Genomic DNA, 24,152 nt, shown 5'->3' on the forward strand with positions numbered 1-24,152 from the left:
CCATAAGTTGTGGATTGTCCACTTGCCACGTCACCTGACACAAGTTGTGGATTGTCCACTCGCCACGTCACCTGCCACATCCCCTGCCACAAGTGGATTGTCCACTTGCCACGTCACTTGCCACAAGTGGATTGTCCACTTGCCACGTCACTTGCCACGTCACCTGCCACAAGTTATGGATTGTCCACTTGCCACGTCACCTGCCAGGTCACTTGCCGCGTCACCTGCCAGGTCACTTGCCACGTCACCTGCCACAAGTTGTGGATTGTCCACTTTCCACGTCACTTGCCACTTCACCTGCCACAAGTTGTGGATTGTCCACTTGCCACATCACTTGCCACCTGCCATGTCACTTGCCACAAGTTGTGGATTGTCCACTTGCAATTGCAATTGTTTAAAATATTTTTCTAATGGTTTTTCATCATTTGCAATCATTTTTGAGATTTTTAATGTAAAAAAAAAGGTCACCTTTAAAAACGCATATAAACGCAAACGCGGCTAAACGCGGTAGCGGCGTTTTACCACGTTTTGCCGCGTTTTGCGTCTGAAACGTGGACATTTTTGCTTCTGAACGCATTTTTTTGCTTCTGGAAAAACGAGATTAAACGCAACTGCATAAAAACGGAAAAAAACGAGACTGTGTGCATGGACACATAGGATAACATTGAATGAGTTCAGGGGCAGTTGAAAAAACTGTCCAACTGCATCTGAACGCGCGTTTAACTGCGTCTCGTGTGCATGAGGCCTAAACAAAGAACCACTGACAATTAAAAAAAAAATATATATATATATATATATATATATATATATATATATATATATATATATATATATATATATATTTTTTTTTTTTTTTTACTTTCTGCTATGAAACACATCCAATAAAAATAATGTAACATTTTTTTCATCATTTTAGGCCAATATGTATTCTGCTACATATTTTTGGTGAAAAAAAATCTCAATAAGCGTATATTGATTAGTTCTTTCGCAAAAGTTATAGCATCTACAAACTATGGCATATTTTTATTTCTTACTTTTTTTTATTTTATTTTATTTTTTTACTAGTAATGACTACACTCAGCGACTTATGGTGGGGCTGCGATATTGCGGAAAAAACAATCAGACACCTAACACTTTTTTTTTTATGCTTTTTTGGAGACCAGAGACATTATGACAGTGATCAGTGCTAAAAATGTGCACTGTCACTGTACTAATGACACTGCTTTTACTAGTAGAAGGCATGGGTGTGGGTTTCTGCTTTACAGAAACACAGGATCCATGCTTTCTGTACTGAGAAAACGCCAAATCTGGCTTGTTTATTGTGTAGACTGTTATTCTGTCAGTGTGCCAAACAATCAGCGGGTGCCGGCGTTGTGTCGAATAATGTCCCCCGTGGTATAGAGTCCGCCCTGTACTGTGCTTGCACAGTATGGAAGACAAAGAGACGCCGAAAGTCTCCAAAGATAAATGGCGTCTGCGCACTGAGTCCAGGTTCAAGCCTCACCATCCAAGTGGACATAGAGTTAGAGTAAAAAATTGGCAAGCAAGGCCGTGCCTGAAGCGTGGCAAGCGAAGCGTGGTGAGAGAAGTGCTACCATATGTCCACTTGAATGGTTGGGGCTTGAATCTGGAATCTGGTTTTTGGCAGAATACCGGCAGATATCGGGTCCTAACGATTTCTCTACGGAAGGTAACCAGGACCAAAAAAGTGAGGGTTTTTATCCTACTGGAGTCTCAGGGATAAATATAAACCTCAAAATTATGGCAGGAAGGAAGGATCACTATGGCACATGGAAGGCATTAAGGAAGTATCACTATGGCACATGGAAGACAGGAAGGATCATTATGGTACATGGAAGACAAGATCACTATGGTACATGGAAGACAGGAAGGGTCACTATGGCACATGGAAGCCAGGAAGGGTCACTATGGCACATGGATGGCTGGAGGCCCAAAAAAGCAGGGTTTCTCAACCTTTTTACCAAGGAGCTCTTGGCAAAAAGTTTGGGATCTCCCTGGAATAATGTTCAGTTCCACAGCTGACGGAACACTGGTATGACCTTATCTACATCTCTGAGTCTAGGGGATGTCTTTTGTGGTTTTATTGTTAAATAATTTGGATGGAGTGTAGGATAGTATGGGATACTCCAGAACCATTAACAATAACAAGGGGACGCTCTATATTGTAAACTTTAGAACAGTTCTTCCTCTCAGCTAAGGGTACCCTTTCCATGAGAGACTAGTAGAGGCCATAGGTATGTACTTGTAAGCTGGCGTTGGAGTTGAGAGAATGCTTTAGGCTGAAGATAGAAAACAAAAATAGCGACACACCAACGTACAAAAAGCAGGCTTCTTTATTTAATCCATACAGGTAAAAAAAACAAAAAAGCACATAACTCCAGGACAGCCAGTAAATGCGTTTTGCATGTCAGTGCTTATTCTTTACTATTCATTGTAATTAATAAATAACGGCGTTGGCATGTATGGATTAAATAAGGAAGCCTGTTTTTTAATTATCTTTACTAATCGCAGTTGCAGACCAAGCTGGCACCCAGGTACATTCAGGGACTTTGGATCTCATGCAGGTTAGCCTTGGAGCTGTGTGTACCCTGTGTACTCTCTTTCTCTGGACAAGTCTCAGCAGGGAAGGGCTTAAGCTAGGCTTAGCATTTTCCAGGAAATGTCTGGGCTCTGCCCTCCACCCTGTAGACAAACAGGAATAAGAACCTTCTCCAGGTGTCTGGGCCGCAAAAATCTTCTCCTCCTGAGATACAAATGCAAAGGATATGGATTTATTTCAGAGACTAATCGAGAGTAATTTGACTCACCTTGCTCGAAAGTCTGCAACACTGGTCATGCAGGATAATCTCACTGCAGATGAGAACATTAAAAATACAGACAACGGGGGTCAGTAGTCATTATGGGTAGCGAAGCTTACAGGATTGAGTCCATTCGCCAGTTATCTGACCCCGCAACATACATACGTCTTAAAGGTGACCCCACACAATCATTTACCAAACAATTATCATCACTATTGGATAGAGGGGTCACAGTCAGCATTTTTTTCAAAAAAGGAAAGAGACATGTTCATCCCAGAACGTCCCATCAAACCCGTTTTCCATTTTTTAACTAAAGTTCATAAAGGATGTAGTCCCCTAACAGGCAGACCAATTGTAGCTGGTATAGGTTCACTTAATGAATGTTTAGGACAATGGATTGATCATCAGTTACAGCCCTTAGTGGTTGCACTGCCAGGTTACTTGAGGGACACTAAACACCTCCTAATTAAACTTGGGGATTTTAAGTGGGATGATGGATCTAAATTGGTGACATGCGATGTTACCTATTACCTATTCATGCATCCCCCACTTCTTGGGACTAAGAGTAATGTAATTTTTCCTATCTAATTACAGTGGCTATTCTTTAGCTCATCAGGAGTTTATTTTACAGTGTTTAGAATATCTTCTCGTGCGCAATTTCTTCATGATTGACGGTGACTATTTGATAGGAGTTCTCCCCACCCCTTGCTAATCTCTATATGGGATGGTGGGCGAGGTCCCGCATCTTTTCAGGTGATAATCCCTGTCGCACTGTTAATCTCTTCTACTGTCCCCATGACCTGCTCTTTATAGCCTATGATAGCGCTGGTAGTTTGGATGATTGGTTGTCATACTTGAATGACAACGATCTAAATCTTTTTTAAGGTTGAACTGGATGGACTTGTGTCTTTTTTCAACCTGACTAACTATGTAACTATGTAACTATGTAAATCTAAAATTCACCAGTGACAGCAGCTCTACGCTCATCAATTATTTAGATGTTCATCTAGAGGGAAAAAATTGTAACGTGACCAGGGGCGGACTGACAACTCATGGGGACCCCAGGCATTAGGAGATTATGGGGCCCCCAGGCAATCAGAGATTATGGGGCCACACAGTATATACACAAACACACATACATGTTTCTATTGGCTGAGAAGGTACTGGAGAGGTGGGGCAGCTAGAATCTCAGGATTTTTAGAACAAAAGGATGTCGGAAAGGAACATTTCAGAGACAGATGTAAAGAAAACACAGATTTTTTACATACTGTCCCTGGTTTTACTGAGGCTGACAACCCTGATGGGGTCCCCTAGTGGCCCGGGGCCCTCGGGCAGTGCCCAAGTGGCCGAATGGTCAGTCCGCCCCTGAACATGACATCAAAGATTTTTAGGAAACCTATAACAGGCAACACGCTTTTACACACTGATTCGAGTCACCCAAAACATACCCTAAGAGGAATCCCCGCAGGACAATTTTTGAGATTAAAGAGGATTTGTAGTGAAGACAAGGATTATAAACATGAAGCGGAGGTCATGTTTAAACGTTTCAAAGATAGGGGTTATCCTAGCATAATCCTGCATAGAGCTATGAATAGTGCTGCAAATACCCCATGAGAACATCTACTGAAAGATAAAATAAGCAATAGAAAAATAAATCGATCTCGCACCAATTCCACTCTCCAAACCCCTATTTTTTCTACCCCCTATAGTAGTGAGTACAACAAGATAAAAAAATATTGTTTTGAAAGATCTACCAATCTTATCCAATGACCCCATTTACGCTGAAATTTGTCTAAAGGAGTGAAAACTGTATCGCGCAGAGCCCCCATATTGAGTAGGACTTTGTCACCTGACCTATATACAGGTAAGCGCCCATGATAACATTGTTTGAGATTTAAATGCACCTTTTATTGCGGATCAAATGGGTGTCTATGTTGTAAACATATTTTAAGGGGAGACACCATAGAAGAATTTTCAAGAATTACAGCTTTTATAAATTGCAACACCAAATATTTGGTATACATTATCACATGCAAGTCATGTCATATACAGTACATAAGTCGAACGACACGCAGGTTGCGTGATCGGTTTCAAGATCATCTATATGACATACATAAAGACCACAACACCAACGTGGCCAGGCACTGGAATAATATACATCAGAAAGATGTTTCCAGTCTAGCTATCCAAGGTGTAGAATAAATAGTGTTGCCTATCAGAGGAGGAGATAAATCCAGGGTCTTGTGCAAAGGTGAGGTTTATTGGAGCTTTATCTTTAATACCAGCAGGTATGAAATTTGAGTGAGATGTCACTCATTTTTATGAGCGACAACATTCATGTTCATCCTTAAATTGTATTTAATGTTTTCTTTTCCCTCATAGTGACACCAGTCTCCTTAACAACAAAAAGTCTAAAAGTATGCAATTGTTTGCTTAAAAAGTAGCAACGGTCGTTTTTCTTCTTGCAATCCACCCTGTGTGTATGCTAGTGCCCGTCCCTTTTCAACATAAAATATATATATATATATATATATATTTTTTTTTTTTAAAGGCATCTGGCACACCAGCCTCACAGAGGAGTATATATTTTTTATATATTACACACCCACACACACATATATATATATATATATATATATATATATATATATATATATATATATATATATATATATATATATATATATATATATATACATACATACACACACACACACACACACACACGTGTGTATATGTCTATATCGACAAAAACTATTTTTTTTCATGTTTTTACATATACATACACATTTGTGTATGTATATACAACTATTTTAAAGCGGTTCTTCACCCTAAAGGGGAAGTTCCGCTAGTATTATCCCTCCCCCCCTCCGGTGCCACAATCGGCACCTTTCGGGGGGGGGGAGGGGGGTGCAGTTACCTGGATAATCCAGGTATCTGCACCCACTTCCGGCCAGACCGCCGCATGGCTCCGCCCACCCCTGCATGGCTCCGCCCCCCCGTTGTGTTCTGGGAAACACACAGTTCCCAGAGACACAGCGGGGGACCATAAGAGAAGCGCAGCGCAACTCGCGCATGCGCAGTAGGGAACCGGGCAGTGAAGCCCTCATGCTTCACTTCCCGATTCCCTGACAGAGGATGGCGGCGGTGGCTGCAGCGAGACGAGCGATCGCTCGTTATCTGCCGCCGACATCGCTGGAACCTGGGACAGGTAAGTGTGATATTATTAAAAGTCAGCAGCTGCAATATTAGTAGCTGCTGGCTTTTAATATTTTTTTTTTTAGGTGCAGCTCCTCTTTAATTAGCATGTTGAAACCTAAAAAAAAAAAGACATGCAAAAAGGCAGCCTTATGGGAGGAACATCATTGTTCTATATATATTATAAAAAAAAAGGGGGGTTAATAAGTGTCCTATATTTTTTGCTAGAAGGATTTAAGCTTTAACACAACAAAATAAAGGTCTTTTTGATGTAATACTCCATTTAATGATAAATATATATGCATTCAATCTCTTGCCGTTGATGACAATTTTTTGCAGATATTCTCATAAGCATGCATAAGCATGCTTTTTCCTTCAGCATCAGTGAAATGATATACATATGCATGTATTCGTTTTTTTGTTCTTTGCTTATTGTCTTTAGATGTTTTTACTTCCTATCCATGTTTTTAGAGATATAGACACGTCATCAGCAACTATATAAAAAGCATCAAATGTACACACTTCAGTAGCGATTTTGGCTTTATCATTTAAAATTGCATCAAAGTGGTAATATTGTGTGAGACATGGGTCTCGGCAAATGTAATGTTGATTTAATCAGAGCCGAGTTGCCATGTGTAACGAGTATCCACTCATTTACCGATTTCTCATTTAATCAATTAAGCCCACCTCGTTTACTCTGTTAATTCATATTGGCATGTGTATATAAAACTTTGTCTTTTGCCTAAAGAGTCAGCTGTGAGTAAGCACCAGTAGTTATGCTGTGAAACATGTCAGCTGTTGATTCCATCTCTTGCTGTATTTATATATTTTTTTAAATCAAAGATGTTTATTAGATAACAAAAACACATATATATATTTTACATCTCACATTTCAAGCATTGAATCTGTCATAAAATACAATTAACCTTGCAAGATGTATATTCAAAACAGCTCTCTCAACCTTCACCAATCCGTCCTATCTATTTAGCTTGTTAGCTTGTTTCTTCTTTTGTCCGCCTCATATTCAGAATTACCTACGGTGAGTGCCTCACAGTGTGTGCCCCTCCCCCCCACCCCACGCTTGTACCTCGCTTCCCTGTCTTTCACCTCAACGGTCTATCCATGACGAGATCAACTGGAGAGAGGTCGGGAGCATTCAACCAGGGTGCCCAAAGTTTTTCAAACTTTCCTGGGCCGACCTCTATGCTGGAAGACATATTTCTCCATTCTTATGGGATCCCCCATTTGGGCAATCCACTCCTTCAACCTTGGAAGCTCAACCGCCTTCCAATGCCAGAGGATCAGCTTGCGAGCCTGAAACAGGGCCCTGGCCGAGGCCTGTTTAGCATTGTTCTCCATGGGAATGTCATCTAGTATCCCAAGTAGGCATGGCTTTGGGTCTGTAGGTATGGTGGTCTGGTATACACTGTTAATGGTGGCCAGTACCCCTGTCCAGAATAAATGTAGCTTGGGGCTCTTCCAGAGCAGATGTATTAAGTCCCTGTGATCCCGCGCGCACCTGGGGCAGTTGGAGTCCAGTCCCACTCCCATCCTGAACAGTCTGTCGGGTGTGAAATGTACTCCGAGTACGGTAAATAATTGAGATAGCCTCTGGGCCACATTCACTGAATAAATTTGTACCGCCTGGAGTGTTTCCTCCCATTGCTCATACTCGAATGTTCCCACGTCCTTCTCCCATTTACTTGATGCAGCCTGAGGAAATCCCCCCAGGTAAATATTAAGAACCATAGACTAAGTTCTAGAGCTAAAGCCCTGAAATTTTGATACATCAGCCATGTATCGAAAGATTGGGTCCCATGCTTAATGTCAACATGTGCTATCTCTCATCATGGGGGATCAATGGATGTGTTTTGGGGGTGCAACCCCTTCATCTCAGCCACATTAGTAGCGAGGAAGGGGTTGCACCCACAAAACATATACATTGATCTCCCGTGATGGCAGATGGCACATGTTGACACACTGTGTGCATCTTCAAAATTTCAGAAAATGTAAAACTTGTTTTTAAAAACAAAAATCAATGCTAGGTATTTTTGTGCGTTTTAGATTCTCCCTAAAACATCTGGGCACTTTTATTGGTGAAATGAGTTTCTTCTTCCACAACATCCACATCACCTAAGAATAAGCAAAAAAACACACCATGTATTATAAATATGCAGGCATTCATCTATTACCTGAAGCTGTGGTGTCAGACACTTACCTGTTGTGGTGACAATTTTGACAATTTCCAAAACCTCTCCCCCCTCCTCCTCCCCTGCTTGTGGTTTTGGGATTTCCCCTTCTTTCGGAGGCCAGGGGTTCCTGGTTTCCTCAGACGTCCCGAGTTTTTTCTCCCCTATGAGAATTTTAAAAAGGAATATTTAGCACACTGATATTTGAGGGCAGAAATAGGAATATGAAACATTGCTTGGAAGTGTCGTACAATTGTATTTTTTGGCCAAGTTCCAAACTGAAAACATTTTTTTATGCCGCGTACACATGACCGGACTTTCCAGCAGACTAGGTCTGACGGAATCAGTCCATCAAACAATCCGATCGTGTGTGGGCTAATCCGATAATTTTTCATAAAAAAAAAAAAAAAAAAAAAAAATCAAACGGACCTAAAAATAGAACATGTTTCAAATCGGTCCGACGGACTCAATTCCTATCGGGAAAACCGTTTGTTTGTATGCTGGTCCGCGGGACCAAATACGATGCAATGGAAGCTATTGACTACTGGCTATTGAAATTCCTTTTTTAGTCCCATCTTACGTCATCACGTTCAAAACGAACAGACTTTCGAACGGACTTAGGCCGCGTACACACGGGCGGACTGTTCGCCCAACCTTGTCCGCTGAACAGTGTTTGGGCGGACAGTCCGCCCGTGTGTGGGCTTTCAGCGGACAGTTTCAGCGGACAGTTGGACGGACAAAGTCTTTCGGAAATTCCGAAAAACTGTCCGCTGAAACTGTGTTTGAGCGAACAGTCCGCCCGTGTGTAGGCTACTTTCGAAATGAGCAAACTGTTCCCGCTCGGAAAGTCCGCCCATTTCGAGCGCGTGTACAGGTAGGCGGGGCCCGCAAAGGAGACGTCGCGGGCTCCGCCGCCTGGAATGGGCTTAAAGGGGAACTCCAACGCCGAAAAAAATCGGCGTGGGGGTTCCCCCAAAGTCCACACCAGACCCTTGTCCGAGCACGCTACCCGGTCGGCCAGGAAAGGGGGGCGAGCAAGCGCGCCCCCCCCTCCTGAGCCGTACCAGGCCGTGTGCCCTCAACATGGGGGGGTGCCTTGGGGAAGGGGGGGCCGCGCGGCCCCCCCACCCCAAAGCACCTTGTCCCCATGTTGATGAGGACAAGGGCCTCTTCCCGACAACCCTGGCCGTTGGTTGTCGGGGTCTGCGCGCGGGGGGGCTTATCGGAATCCGGGAGCCCCCTTTAAGAAGGGGGCCCCCGGATACCGGCCCCCCACCCTATGTGAATGAGTATGGGGTACAATGTACCCCTACCCATTCACCTGTGAAATAAAGTACAAAAAAAACACAACACAGGGAAAAAATATTTTATTGCACAGCTCCGGGGGTCTTCCGTCTTCGGGGGTCTTCTCGCCGGACTCCTCCGCTATCTGTGTGTAGCTCTTTTACTAGCGGAGGAGTCCGGCTTTCTTCCTCCCCGCCGCCGGCCTCTTCTCCTGACTTCGGGGGTCTTGTCCCCCTCTTCGGTTCTTCTGCCGGGCCACCGCCTGCAAAAGAGCTACAAGAAGGCGCGGTGGCCTGGCAGAAGAACCGAAGAGGGGGACAAGACCCCCGAAGTCGGGAGAAGAGGCCGGCGGCGGGGAGGAAGAAAGCCGGACTCCTCCGCTAGTAAAAGAGCTACACACAGATAGCGGAGGAGTCCGGCGAGAAGACCCCCGAAGACGGAAGACCCCCGGAGCTGTGCAATAAAATATTTTTTCCCTGTGTTGTGTTTTTTTTGTCTTCTGGTCTTCTGTCGCCGCTGCCTTCCGTTCTTCTGTCGCCGCCTTCGGTTCTTCTGCCGGGCCACCGCGCCTTCTTGTAGCTCTTTTACAGGCGGTGGCCCGGTCTTCTGTCGCCGCTGTCGTCGCCGCCGCCTTCCGTTCTTGTTCTTCTTCTTGTTCTTCTTCTTCTTCTCCTGGAGATGTTGACTCGACGAGCTCTCTGGCCGGAATGCCAGAGCCGCACTGTGCGGTCACTTATATAGTGACAATGGGGCGGTGTCACATGGTATATGTCACATGGGTTGGTCACATGGGTTGATGTCACATGGGGACTATGACATCGTAAGGGGGCGGGGTCACCATGTGACCAACCCATGTGACATATACCATGTGACACCGCCCCATTGTCACTATATAAGTGACCGCACAGCGCGGCTCTGGCATTCCGGCCGGAGAGCTCGTCGAGTCAACATCTCCAGGAGAAGAAGAAGAAGAACAAGAACGGAAGGCGGCGGCGACGACAGCGGCGACAGAAGACCGGGCCACCGCCTGTAAAAGAGCTACAAGAAGGCGCGGTGGCCCGGCAGAAGAACCGAAGGCGGCGACAGAAGAACGGAAGGCAGCGGCGACAGAAGACCGGGCCACCGCCTGCAAAAGAGCTACAAGAAGGCGCGGTGGCCCGGCAGAAGAACCGAAGAGGGGGACAAGACCCCCGAAGTCGGGAGAAGAGGCCGGCGGCGGGGAGGAAGAAAGCCGGACTCCTCCGCTAGTAAAAGAGCTACACACAGATAGCGGAGGAGTCCGGCGAGAAGACCCCCGAAGACGGAAGACCCCCGGAGCTGTGCAATAAAATATTTTTTCCCTGTGTTGTGTTTTTTTTTGTACTTTATTTCACAGGTGAATGGGTAGGGGTACATTGTACCCCATACTCATTCACATAGGGTGGGGGGCCGGTATCCGGGGGCCCCCTTCTTAAAGGGGGCTCCCGGATTCCGATAAGCCCCCCGCCCGCAGACCCCGACAACCAACGGCCAGGGTTGTCGGGAAGAGGCCCTTGTCCTCATCAACATGGGGACAAGGTGCTTTGGGGTGGGGGGGCCGCGCGGCCCCCCCTTCCCCAAGGCACCCCCCCCATGTTGAGGGCACGCGGCCTGGTACGGCTCAGGAGGGGGGGGGCGCGCTCGCTCGCCCCCCTTTCCTGGCCGACCGGGTAGCGTGCTCGGACAAGGGTCTGGTGTGGACTTTGGGGGAACCCCCATGCCGATTTTTTTCGGCGTTGGGGTTCCCCTTTAAGCCCATTCCAGGCGGCGGAGCCCGCGACGTCTCCTTCGCGGGCCCCGCCTACCTGTACACGCGCTCGAAATGGGCGGATTTGCCTCCTCCTTACGTGGGCGAGTCCGTTCATTTCAAAAGTTGAGCGAACTGTTTGCCAAACAGTTCGCTGAAACAGTCCGCTCGTGTGTGGGCAAGTCCGCTCATGCAAATTTTGAGTGGACTGTTTGCCGAAACTGTTTGACGAACAAGGTTGGGCAAACAGTCCGCGCGTGTGTACGCGGCCTTAGTCCGTTCGTTTGGAAAGTCAGTCGGGAAGACCATCGGACCTAGTCTGCCAGAAAGTCCGGTCGTGTGTACGCGGCATTAAGCTTTCTAGAGCTGGAATACTTAGCTGTTTTGTGCAAGTTTCACAGATGGAGACACCCCTATAGTATCCACTGGAGCATGTGTGTGGACAACCTAATAAAAAAGGGTGTTCTGGTGTCCCACACTAGTGCTCCTGAGTCCAGATGTGTAAACTGGTGCTGAGTGTCATCTCCTTTACACTGAATCAAGTTTGCATTTCATTCTAGTTACAAACCCATCTAGACAACAAACTTCTTTCAAAGAAATAGGCCTGAACAAATGTAGTTAACTGCAACTTCCCAAAACATTGTATTTTAGTGGCGATCGATGTTTCCTATGACCAATTGAACCCATGAACATGAAAGTTGCCATTATAAACTGTACAACAGTAAAGAAAAGCACACGGAGCAGTATGCAAGTAATAATAATAATATGAACACACAACAAATACTTACTTTTTTGAAGAACTCGCTTGATCTTTCTGTACTGATCGTGCTCCCTCAGTTTCAGGTCTGACCAGCGTTTCCTCAGTTAATCCTTGGATTGTCTTACCCCAAAATTCTTCTGCAGACTCTTCACAACTTTAGCCATGATCTTGGCCTTTCTCACGTTTTGGGTAACGTCCCTCTTCAAAATGTCCACCATCTCCAGCATCTCTACAGAGGACATATTTGATCCCAGATCCTCCTCTTCTAGTGTCCCTCTTTGCTCATGGTCCCTCCCTTTTGTGGCGATACCCACAACAAGCAGCTTGCTATGAGGCATCTGAGCTGAGTCACAGTTCCGTGTCCATTCAGTCATGGAGCCCTGGCTGGCCCATTACTGGCCTTTTTAGGGAATACAGAACCAAGTATTATTTTGTGATGCTAAGTAATTTGTATGGAATTTGTTAAAAGGTAACAAGAAAAGCAGTAAAATTACTCCCCTGCATTAGACCCCCTCAGCAACAATAGATCTACCCCAACAAAAATATACCCTCCAGTAGCCAGACCAATAGACCCCTATATCAACAGTAGCTCACTCCCAGCAACAATAGATTTCCCCAGAAACAAATCCCCCCTCCATAATAGATCCACCCAGAGATAATAGGTTCCACAGCTTCAAGCATCACCCTAGTACCCCTTGTCATCCCCCATGTTTGCACTGAAAAAAAGCCCTGGTTATCACCCCATAACAGGAAGTGCCTGAGCAATGACATTCTTGGCAGGATCACCAAGTGTTCTTTTAACAAAAGTTGCACATATGAAAAGATTGAGGCCTGGTTCACACCTATGCATTTTTTAGCACATTTTCAGTTTTGCAGGAACACACTACAGTCCATTTAACATGGTTTCCTATGGATGTAGTTCATATTTGTGCATTTTATGGAAAGGGTTGAGGACTTTTTTTTGTTTTTTGGTTCCATAGACCTCAATGGATGAAAAGCATGTATTGAAATACGCAAAATGCACCTGCAATATGCCAACTGCAACCTGCATAGGTGTGAATCAGGCCTAAAATCAACATTTAGGGGTTTTGTACATGGATTCCAAAAATGTCTAATTCGGGTGTCTTTTTCTCTACTGATCTAAATGAAACCAATTGTTTTACAATGGCTCTGTATACACAGGTGTACAGAAAATGGTGTATTTCCTGCAAGAGTGATTACTGTTCATACAGCAGTACCATGTGCAAGAACCCTAAAATTCCATTAAATGTTCAATCCTATCAGATTATATTGATCGAGTTAAATAAAAGCAAAATTAATCATAATATATTGTTTATAAACAAAAAAAGAAAAAGCAGTCATTGACAGGGAGTGACAGTCCATACAGAACAAAGACATGGCTGGTAAAAAAATACCTTTGACATTTCTCTCTGTTTTGTTTCTTTACTGGTGTCACATTGACGTCACCATTGACCTGGCAGTATGGAGATTTGTACGGAGCTGAACAATGAATGTCCTGTTCACGCTTCTTACACTGCTCAGCTGCTCGGGGACAATAGGAGAAAATCCTGACACCCCCTCCAATGATGTCAGCTAATTTACTTTAACAATATGTGAATAGAACCAGAAGTTAGCACATGGAAATCCAATACACAGTGTACATTGGAAACACACAGGCTTTAAACGTGTTGTACCTTGCAGATGTTCAACAACCTTTTTAACCCAAGCGTCTCTTATCCTTTACTTTTTGGATCTTGACACCCTTGATTATTACTGTATATATTAACCACTTGACCTCCAGAAGATTTACCCCTTTTATGACCAGGCCATTTTTTGTGATACGGCACTACATTACCTTAGCTGCCAATTACGCGGTCATGCAACACTGTACCCAAATAAAATGTATGTCATTTTTTCCCCACAAATAAAGCTTTCTTTTGGTGTTATTTGCTCACCACTGCGTTTTTTTTTATTTTTTATGCACTATAAACAAAAAGACAATTTTGAAAAAAATATATTTTTACTTTCTGCTATAAAACATATCCAATAAAAATAAAAATATTCAAATTTCTTCATAAATTTAAGCGATTATGTATTCTGCTACATATTTTTGGTAAAAAAAAAAAAAATCCCAATATGTGTATATTGATTGGTTTGCACAAAAGTTATAGCATCCACAAATCATGATATCCATACTTGAATTTTTATCTATTAATTTTTTATAGTAACTAGCAGGACTGCGATTGTTGTTCACTGTGGTGAACAATCAGACACTAAGGCCACGTACACACGGGCGGACTGTATGGCCTACTTAGTCCGTCATACAATCCGACGGACAGTCCGTCATACTTTCGAATGAATGGACTTGACCACACACGGATGCACAAACAGTCCGTCGAAAGCTTGCGCGATGACGTGTACAGCACGTACGACGGGACTAGAAATAGGAAGTCCAATACACAGCAATGCAACCTTCCGCCGTGTAAATCCTTTCTGAGCATGCGCCATTCTTAGTCCGTCGAACTAGCCTACTCACGAGCGGATTGTCTGCTGAAACCAAAGTATGACGGACAGAATTTCGAAAAATCTGAAATACTTAGTACGCCAGACTGCACGCTGAAAAAGTCCGCTGAAGCCCACACACGAGCGGACTGTCCGCTGAAATGTGTTTCGATGGACTAAGTAGGCCATACAGTCCGCCCGTGTGTACGCGGCCTAACTCACACTTTTAACACTTTGTGAGAACCAGTGACACTAATACAGTGATCAATGTTAAAAATTTGCACCGTCACTGTTCTAATGACCCTGGCTGGGAAGGGGTTAAACATTTATTTATATCATACCTCCTCTGTGCAGTTGATTTTGCATTTTGAATGAATGAATGAATGAAATACTTGTATAGCGCACAATGCGAACTGAATCGCCTTTTGGCCCGACCCTCCTCTTCTAGAGTGCCCCGTTGGAGAAGCGCTCTCCTTCGGGACACCCATGCGGGCGTGCTCCCGAGTCCTGCAGCTGCATCTATTGACATAGACAGCAGGACTCAGCCCCGCCACCCCGTGCCTGCGTCATTGGATTTGATTGACAGCAGCATCAAGCACTACTATCAAGCTATCCAATCAGGACACAAAACACCGACTGGAACTGGTGTGCTCATTCTGGTCGTGGGAATTACAGGGCTCATGTAAGTAAAAGGGGGGCTGCTGCATGAAAGGAGGTGTTTCATCTTAATGCATGGAACGCATTTAGGTGAAAAAATTGAGGGTTTACAACCCCTTCTATGCACTAAGGTGAAAAACATTTTTTGCTGCAGTAACCCCCCCTAACCCCTCCTCTTTTTCTGACCTGAGGCCAATCGTTCCAGCGATGGGGACGAGTACAGCAGCTCCAGCCACTGTCTCGGGTTCTCATTGGATAGATCGATCCATTGGCTCCCGCTGCTGTCAATCAAATTCAGTGACATGGGGGCGGGTTGAGTCCTGCTGTCTATGTCAATGGATGCAACAGCAGGACTCGGGAGCGTGCCCGCATGAGTGCCCCATGGAATGCAGCTCTCCGTGGGGGCACTCGAGAAGAGGAGGAGCCAGGAGCGCTTCCAGGGGACCCCAGAAAAGGAGGATTGGGGCCACCCTTGCACAGAGCAGGTAAGTATAACTCGTTTGTAAAGCTTTGTTAAAAAAAAAAAAATAATCACTTTAACTATGTGCTGTATGTGCTTCTTTTACTAAGGGAAGTGATGGATTTTCTTTCCCTGAAAAAAATCTATTACTTCCCCCTGTCAAAACAGAGCTCTACCTTGTTTACAAGCTCTGTTCTGTGTCTCTGACCAATGATCAACTAGTGCCAGTGGACATCCATTGCCTGGTACCTGCAGATCGGCTCTGGAGTCAGGATCGAAGGCCAGTTGCTATAGCAGTAGAAAGGCTCCCACCGTCCTGCTGGATAAGCACAGAAGTAGGTCACCCTGGCAGATGGCACAGGCTCACCCGAGCTACAGAGTCTAAATACTGTTTGCCAGACCTCCTGATGATGGAGATGGGTTTTGCTATGTGTTAGTAGCAGGTCACAGTCCTCAGAAATCGACCCATCATGAGATGAGCAAGCTGGGGTCCAGTAATAGATATAGCAGGTAGGGATAAGCAAAAGCATAGTCAATAAAGGGATTAAGCGGAAGTGTAGTTGAGGAACAAGCCAAAAGTAGGTAACAAGTGGTAGCAAAGATACGGATGGCAGCAAGAGTGAAAAGAGCAAAATATTGCCTGGAGAAAGCACAAAAATCTGGCAAACAGGAAGTGCAAAGGCATGGCCTAAATAGGAAGTTCCTGGGAGGAGCAAAGGGTTCAAGGTTCAAGAGAAGCAAGGTTCAAGGTAGTATCATTCAAAGAATTGTTCAGAAAACATTCTAGGTGGCTAAGCAAGAAGAGACATTGCTAGACACAGCAGAGGTTGCAGGTTCAGACCTGGGTCCTGACAAGGAGGGAGTTGTATAACCCTAACTGGCTTTTGTAATGTTGTGGAAAATGTTCCAATACATTTCTATTTTTTTTTTTTTTGTCAGGAACACATTTGACAAAATCGAACAACATATACAAAAAACAGTGACATCTGCAATGGTATAGAGCAGGGATATGCAATTAGCGGACTTCCAGCTGTGGCAAAACTACAAGTCCCATCATGACTCTGCCTCTGGGTGTCATGCTTGTGGCTGTCAGAGTCTTGCTATGCCTCAAGGGACTTGTAGTTCTGCAACAGCTGGAGGTCCGCTAATTGTATATCCCTGGTATAGAGTAACATAACTCAGTGCAATCAAATGGACCAAGTCATTGAATTAGGAGAGAACATAGGAAGTATTAACACACACACACACGCTTCATGTTCCAAAGGGTTCTTAAGCAAGGAAAAAATTGTGTTGAAGAACTGAGACCATTAAAAAAGGAAAAGGGACATGGCACTGCACCTCCAATGGTATACAGGACCACCCCCTCACTCCCCGGGATAAAGAAATGAGAAGGGAAAAAAGGGGGTGAGGAGGGAAGTGGGGGTTATGGGGTTAGGAGAGAAGTAGGAAGGAAAGATGAGGATGCAGAAGAAAGGAAGGTAGAGCGGAAGGAAAGAGGGCACGCAGAACAAAGAACTCCAACACTCAGACGCCTTGTACCTCCACATTATTACAGAAGCAGCGACTGCAAGTCAAAAGATGGTTGAATTTAGCAGTCAGTCCATGGTTGCCATATTTTGCAAAACTTAGGTAACTTATTTTTGTGGGCTGTCATTTTTTCTAAAATCATAACCTGGGATACCCAGTGCTTGACTTCCACAAAAGGAATGGTTGGGGTTTTCCATGAATGTGCTATGGTTCCCCTTTCTACTATTATGTGCAACTTGAATTGAGTGTTAGTACATTTATGGAAAATGTTTTAATAAGTTGTCAATAAATTTGTAATTTATGATAATGTGTGTGTAGTCCTTTGATACCTAAAAAGTACATTTTCAAAAAGTGTTATCGTTTTTCATATATTTGGAATGCAGTGCCCTGGTAGATAGCCCACCAAAAGTTACGGATTTATTCAACGTTTTGAAGCAACTAACTTCTTAAAGGCTACTAGCAAGATAGATAGATATACAATTAACACTAAACCTCCCTTAAATTACACAGCTATATTTTTCAGAGATCTTATTTGGGCTTCTGGACCATAGCAGTAAACCTTTTAAAATTGAAGGTTTACGTATAGCCAAGAATTGTATTTTTATTTTTGGAAAGAGTATGAAAATGGTTAAAACATCTGCCAGGTATTCCTTTTCTGTCTGTGTTCCATTGGGAAGTTATTTCTTGTTCTGGGTACAACTTGAAAATTTAGCATTTCTATTTTTCCTCAGTTACTATCCCCAAGGGGGACACAGACGACAATGAAACTTGACAGTTGGTATAACTTCCTCACTCTGAGTTTGCTGCAATAAATTCTACAGAGAATCCAGATTACTCTAGTTGGAAAAAAAAAAAAAACTTGTTTGTCATGGCCATATGCACGAGAAACGTACCTTGATGTCCTGTCCAACTAATGGGACCCAGATCCTCCATAGGTGAAATATGGTAAGAGTGTTGGAACTTGGAAGTTGGTGTCCTTTGCCATGTAATAAGTGAGATGTTGTGTTGCCATTTCCAAATGCTGAGCTTGAGGCTTGTTGTCCATGTGCTTTTGAAAGACATATATATGTGGTATAGACAGCTTACATTGGGGACTATATAATTTATTTACCATTTTAATGTGCTATTGTATTAACTATTCAACTATTGTATTAGGAAAAAATAATAACAATGTACCCTGTTAGTCATCAACAAAAGTAGAAGTTTGGGTTTAGGTTAACACCATTTATTAGCTAAGGCCTCGTTCAGATGGGGCAATAACATTCCCCATGCAGGAGTGTGTTTTACCGGCAGAAGATTGCACAGGTGTTGCGTACATCCCCATGCCGGCAGTCCCATTGTTGTCTATTGGGACACAGCGACTGCACAGACAGCACTGCTGCACAAGCAAAGGGCTGCATCTGGCCCCCTGGTCGCATTTTAAAGACCACTGCTTTAGACCAATATCCTTTGACGATGGTTAGCCCTATGCTGGCCACACATGCATTGTTTTTTGTTGAATTTACATTTTTATTTAAATTAGCACATAGTTTAGATGGCGCCACATACTTTTTAGCCATTTTGTTTCATTTGATGCAATTAACATTACAAATTGCGCTAAACAACCAGTGCCAGGACAAGGTCTCCCAGGGCAGAGATGACAAACTATACTCTTTCCATTGTTCTGATCACTAGTTTCACCATGAATGAAAGTGGGGATAAATCCAAAATTTATAGTTTCCAATAGAACAAGAATAGGGGGAATTCTTGAGGTGATTTCCTTCCTATTGGAAAGCGATCCTCTCAGTTCCTGTTGAGTCTACATGACAGGAAGTGAAGGAAAAACTGAAAATTGTATACTTACCTTTCTGTAATTTTCCTTTCCTGGTGCATCTTCACGGCAGCATACACATGGGTTATGCCCCCACAACCTGATAGGACTGGTTAACTATAAATCAAAGACAGACCAGGCTCACAGCATTCTCTGTAACTCTCACCATTTGGGTGGGCATCTGTATGCTGCCATGAAAATGCCTATTGCTGTCCACAGAGCTGGCATTGCCTTAGTTAGATGTGCTCTTAAGACCTCTAAAACAGGAAGGCTTTGAAGAGTAGGCTCTTTTAATTGTCTTAATCTAGGAGGTGACTGAACGCGTTGATGCTGACTGACCCTGCCTTAAGCCACCCTGGAACCAAGAACATATTTCAGCTTTCCTGAAATAAAAAAGGTAGCTGGCAAGCAGGTCACCAGCGTTAGCTCAACATTCAGGAGGATGTGGTTCTCTCACTCAGCCAAGAAAGACGGAAAATTTACTTCCTGGTTAAATTGAAAGGAGAAAGACACCTGATGAATGAAAGCAGTCTGGAGTTTTAGGACTATTCTGTCCAGGTAGAACGTTAAATGAGGCTCCTTGAGTACAAAGCCTGCAGTTCTGATATCCCTTTTCACAGAGGTTGTAGCAACCAGAAATACAGTCTTTAGGGTTTGCAGAGTTTAGTCAATTCTGTAGACCTTTGTGAGTGCCCTGGGGGAGATGTACAGACTGAAGGGGAGGGACTCAAGCTGGTAGGGGAATTGAGGATGAATTGGGACAATTGGGTGTCTGATAAATCTACAGGAGAATTCAGTCTCCCAGATCTATGAATATAATTCATTGGATGTTTTCCATCTTGCATGACTAACTTCCTGTGCTGCTTGTCAACTTTAGCACTGGGGCACAGATTACCTGTTTTTTTTTTTTTTTGCTAGGAAAAGAGGTGAACCGAATCCTCATCTCCTCTGGGTAACTAGAACCTTCACGATTGCTTTTTTTTTTTTCCTTTTTTTACCAGCTACAAACTGGACCAGAATTTTTTATTTACTTTTCCCATCAACTCTGGTAGCCTGGCTGACTGGAAGAGATTGAAAGGTGGACTTCCCACCTGTCAATATTATATGATCGGTATGCTCATTGAATTATGCCCCTGCATGGGTGAGTTTGTCATGTTATACTTTTTCAATAAAAATGATTGTACCAGAAAGGCGGCCCTCCCTTAAACTTCCAATGTCACGCCAATATAGCTGATATGGCCCACTGATACTGAAGGTTTTCCCTCCAGGTGCATGCGTAAAGCTTTGCACAGGCACCCCCTGGATTAGTGCACCCTTAAAAAGGACTTCTGCTGTTCTAAGACAGGAGCCTTAGATCTTTAAGGCTTCAATAATGAAGATTGGGTATTTCTCCAATTAGTTTACTAATCTTTTTCTCGGTCCGTAGGATTTTGCCTCCTGGTATCGACTTGGGAGTCACCACCTGTATGCTGGACCTTTTTGAAATGTCTGTTTTTTGTCAGATGATATTCACCCTGACCTGCTAATGGTCACCCTTGAGATGGCTGTATCCTGTCTACTCCCAAATAGATTGGATCTGTGTTCTGGTGTCTTGCACCATTTTTTTGGGCGGGATCCACCAACCATGGCTTCAGCCATAATGCACTCCTTACCATAAATGCGAGGGAAGACTGCTCTTGAAAAACCATCAATTGATGTCTGACACGTCCACCACAGAGTATGCCGTCAGCTCTTACAAATCTGTTACCACCTTGTCTCTTCACTTCTTCCAGACGGGCTTATTTAAAGTGTTACTCCACTTTATTTTTTATTTATTTTATCTGCAGAGCTGCAATTTTCTGTAAAATGCAATGAAACATGACTATCTGGAGGTGCTCTGTACATAGAATGAAAACATAATTTCCTGCTTGTATGACTGATTCACTGATTTTCCCAGACGTCTGCACCAAGATAAAAGTCAGATTTATTGCCACCCTCTGCAATAAAAATTTCATTTTTGATAAGATACTCCCAATAGGGAATCACGTCTAAAGGGATGCAGACCCTGCCACTTTCCTCATAGTCCTACAGGTGCAGCAGCTGGTTAATAATTATGAAACCACTCCCATTAGACTCACTCAGCACATGGGCTGGTTATTGCTGGTGTGCCAGCACCTGCAGATGCTACAGTATGTAGGAGCACTTCAGATCTAGATCTAATTTTCGGACTAGAGCCTCCTTAAACGTGACATGTCTTGCCAGCTACATTCATGATGCATCCATCATCGGAGGAGACTGCAGCAGGTTGACCTCTAGCTTTTTCAGGGTATACAGTTTTGAAAGCCTGTTTATAAAGGGCATTTTTCTCTATCCCCTTCAATTCTTCCTGGATTAACTCTTCCAGTTGTTCAATGAAGGAAATTAGTACCTTCTAACCTTGTGGAGAGTTCCCTCCACTTCCACCCAGGCAATTGCGCCTTAGCTGCGCTTGCAAAAAAGTCTCTATTGGGCAATCTTCAAAGTTTGTGGCCCCTTTAACGCTTTCTTCTCATGGCAAGTTTTCCTATTTGGACGCCTACTGGTTCTGGTTGGAAGTGCTAGGCAATTAATGCACTATAGCTTGTCAAGCAATGACTTTCCACCACAAATGCAGCAACCATTAGGGCTGGTAATCTGTGGTGTTTGTAAACGGGGAGCAAACAAAATGAGAGGCGAGATGATTACATTGATCAATGTTGCATGTATGTCTGCGCTTGAACGGCGACTGTTCTGGCTTTTAGCAAGCTCGCTTCATCTTGAGGTCCTTGCAGGGCTGTATAGTGCTTGTTCCAGGCAGATTTGACATACTAGCTTGGCAGGCAATGACTTTCCACGACAAATGCAGCGACTGTTAGGGCTGGTAACTTTTGATGTTTGTAAACGGGGAGCAATGATAATGAGGGGTGAGATGATGAGCTTAAATCAACATTGCCTGGATGCCTGTTCTTAGATGGTGACTTGTCTTGACCGCCAGAAGGCTCCCTCCATCTTGTACTCCTTACAGGACTATAGATATAGCTCTCTTTTTCTCAGTCTTCACTACTTACCGTATTTATTGGTGTATAACACGCACCCCAAGTTTAGGAGGGAATTTTAAGGAAAAAAACTTTTAGGAGGGAAGTTAAAGGAAAAAAAAAAGGCTTATCAGTGTCCATCTGCAGCCTTGTCTATCATTGCACCCTTGTCAGTGTCATTTGCAGCCTTGTCCATCATTTGCAGCCTTGTCAGTGTCATATGCAGCTTTCTCATGCAGCCTTGTTCACCGTTGCACCCTTGTCAGTGTCTTTTGCAGCCTTGTCAGTTTTATTTGCAGCTTTGCCTTTTAAAAATGGCGGCGCCGAGATACAGAGCAGCATGTCCTGTGTATCTCTGCGGTTCTTGGGAGCTTTCGGCCGTTCTCAGCAGCTTCTGCCAGGTCTCGGCCGTTCTCTTACAGCCCAAAGCTGCAGAGAACAGCCGAAGGCGGCTGAAAGCCGCAGAGAAGGGCCGAAGGCGACTGAAAGCCGCTCAGAGGCTTACAACGGCGGGGGATCGGCGTATAACACGAACCCACAATTTTCCCCTGATTTTAAGGGGAAAAAAGTGCGTGTTATACACGATAAATATGGTACCTAATCCATATACCTTAAAAGCAACAGGTGGTCTGACAGGACAGCGTTTCCAATAAAAACAAAGCAAATCAGCAGATTGAATTTAAAAACAGCATAATGCTGAGTCTCCACTATTGCGACCTGAAAGTAGCATGATTTTGACGCAAAATTGATGCGACTTAAAGCAATATCTGTGTATTCTTAGGGTCTATGAACACAGATATGAACGGTACTCATTGGAAATCATGGGGTATGGCTTGTCATGCGACTTTGCAGTAACTAGTGGAAACTGAGCCCAACACAGTGATCCCAGAGCAAGCATAGAAAAGGGGATAGTAAGAGCCCAGGTGAATTTGATAAAGAGCACAATAATCCTAGAGCAGTGATGGCAAACCTTGGCACTCCAGATGTTTTGGAACTACATTTCCCATGATGCTCATCTGCACTGCAGAGAACATGAGCATCATGGGAAATGTAGTTCCAAAACATCTGGGGTGCCAACGTTCGCCATCACTCTCCTAGAGCAACACTGAGCAGGAGAAAAGAAAAACACAGGTGAATGCCATAAAAGGGGAAAAAAAATACCTGCAAACAATGACCACATAAGCATCCAGCATGCATAAATAGAGAGCTCCACCATTTGTTGCCCAAAAATGCCATAAAACCATTTAGAACTCACATTTGCCATTAGTGATGATATCAGTGCCTGAGCATGTTCAGATCACCATTCTGGAAAAGCTCTAGCCAGGAAACCAAGAGGCTGCATCACTTCCTGTCTCTCATGCTCAGAGTATACTTGCACTGCTGCAGCCATCTTGGGAATGGCAAACGCCCATAACACAGAGAAAAGAAGTAAAAAGCATATGGATAGCAAAAGGAAACTTACATCAAAGCTTGTTTAAAGCCTTTTTTGAGAAGCCTGCATCAGCAGAATGGGACTCCAACCATATAGTTCATTTAGAGACGGTAGAGGAAGGACTTCCACCCAGGAGAGGCTGAAATATGCCCCCCCAGACCACCAGAATGGGGTGCCAACCATATAGACTCATTTAGAGACTGTACAGGAAGGACTTCCACCCAGGAGAGGCTGAACCTGGTTGGGGCGACAAACAGTAAGGGATACCTTGCGATTTTAGTCCTGATCAGGTGAGGAAAAAAAGTAGAACGTTGTGAGCCGGGTCTGTCTTTGATTTATAGTTAACCAATAAGGATGAGCTCAGGCGTGTTTGCACACTCCACGCGCAGTGCCTGCCAGGAAGTCTGCGCAGCGCAGTGCTAATCACAGGCAGTGAGACATCGCCCCAATGCACGGCTACAGAGATCGGACAATGTCTCACTGCCTGTGATTAGCGGAGCGCTGACTTCCTGGCGGGCTCTGCATGTGGAGTGTGCGAACGCGCCGGAGCTCATCCCTATTAACCAGTCATATCAGGTTGTGTGTGTGTGGGGGGGGGGGGTCACAACGAATGTGTATGATGCACCAGGAAATCTCCTTAATGAGACACAGATTGCAAAAAAAAAAATTGCAGCACTTTTAACCCTCCCTTTTATCTAAAGTGACAATTGGCTTTAG

At 44.1% G+C, this 24,152-nt stretch overlaps 1 long non-coding RNA gene across 1 annotated transcript; it reads right to left on the minus strand.

Moving 5' to 3' along the window:
- Window positions 1-7,108: 7,108 nt before the first annotated feature.
- LOC143988484 (uncharacterized) lies at window positions 7,109-23,348 on the minus strand. Its single transcript, XR_013276871.1, has 4 exons — window positions 23,259-23,348; window positions 12,044-12,415; window positions 8,236-8,370; window positions 7,109-8,150 (listed from the first exon to the last, which is right to left on the minus strand). It is a non-coding gene; the product is annotated as an uncharacterized LOC143988484 (long non-coding RNA).
- Between the last annotated feature and the right edge of the window lie 804 nt (window positions 23,349-24,152).

Source organism: Lithobates pipiens, unplaced genomic scaffold (genome assembly GCF_037356315.1).
Source record: "Lithobates pipiens isolate NorthernLeopardFrog02 unplaced genomic scaffold, aLitPip1_a1.2 Scaffold_1, whole genome shotgun sequence".
NCBI classification, from domain to species: Eukaryota; Metazoa; Chordata; class Amphibia; order Anura; family Ranidae; genus Lithobates; species Lithobates pipiens.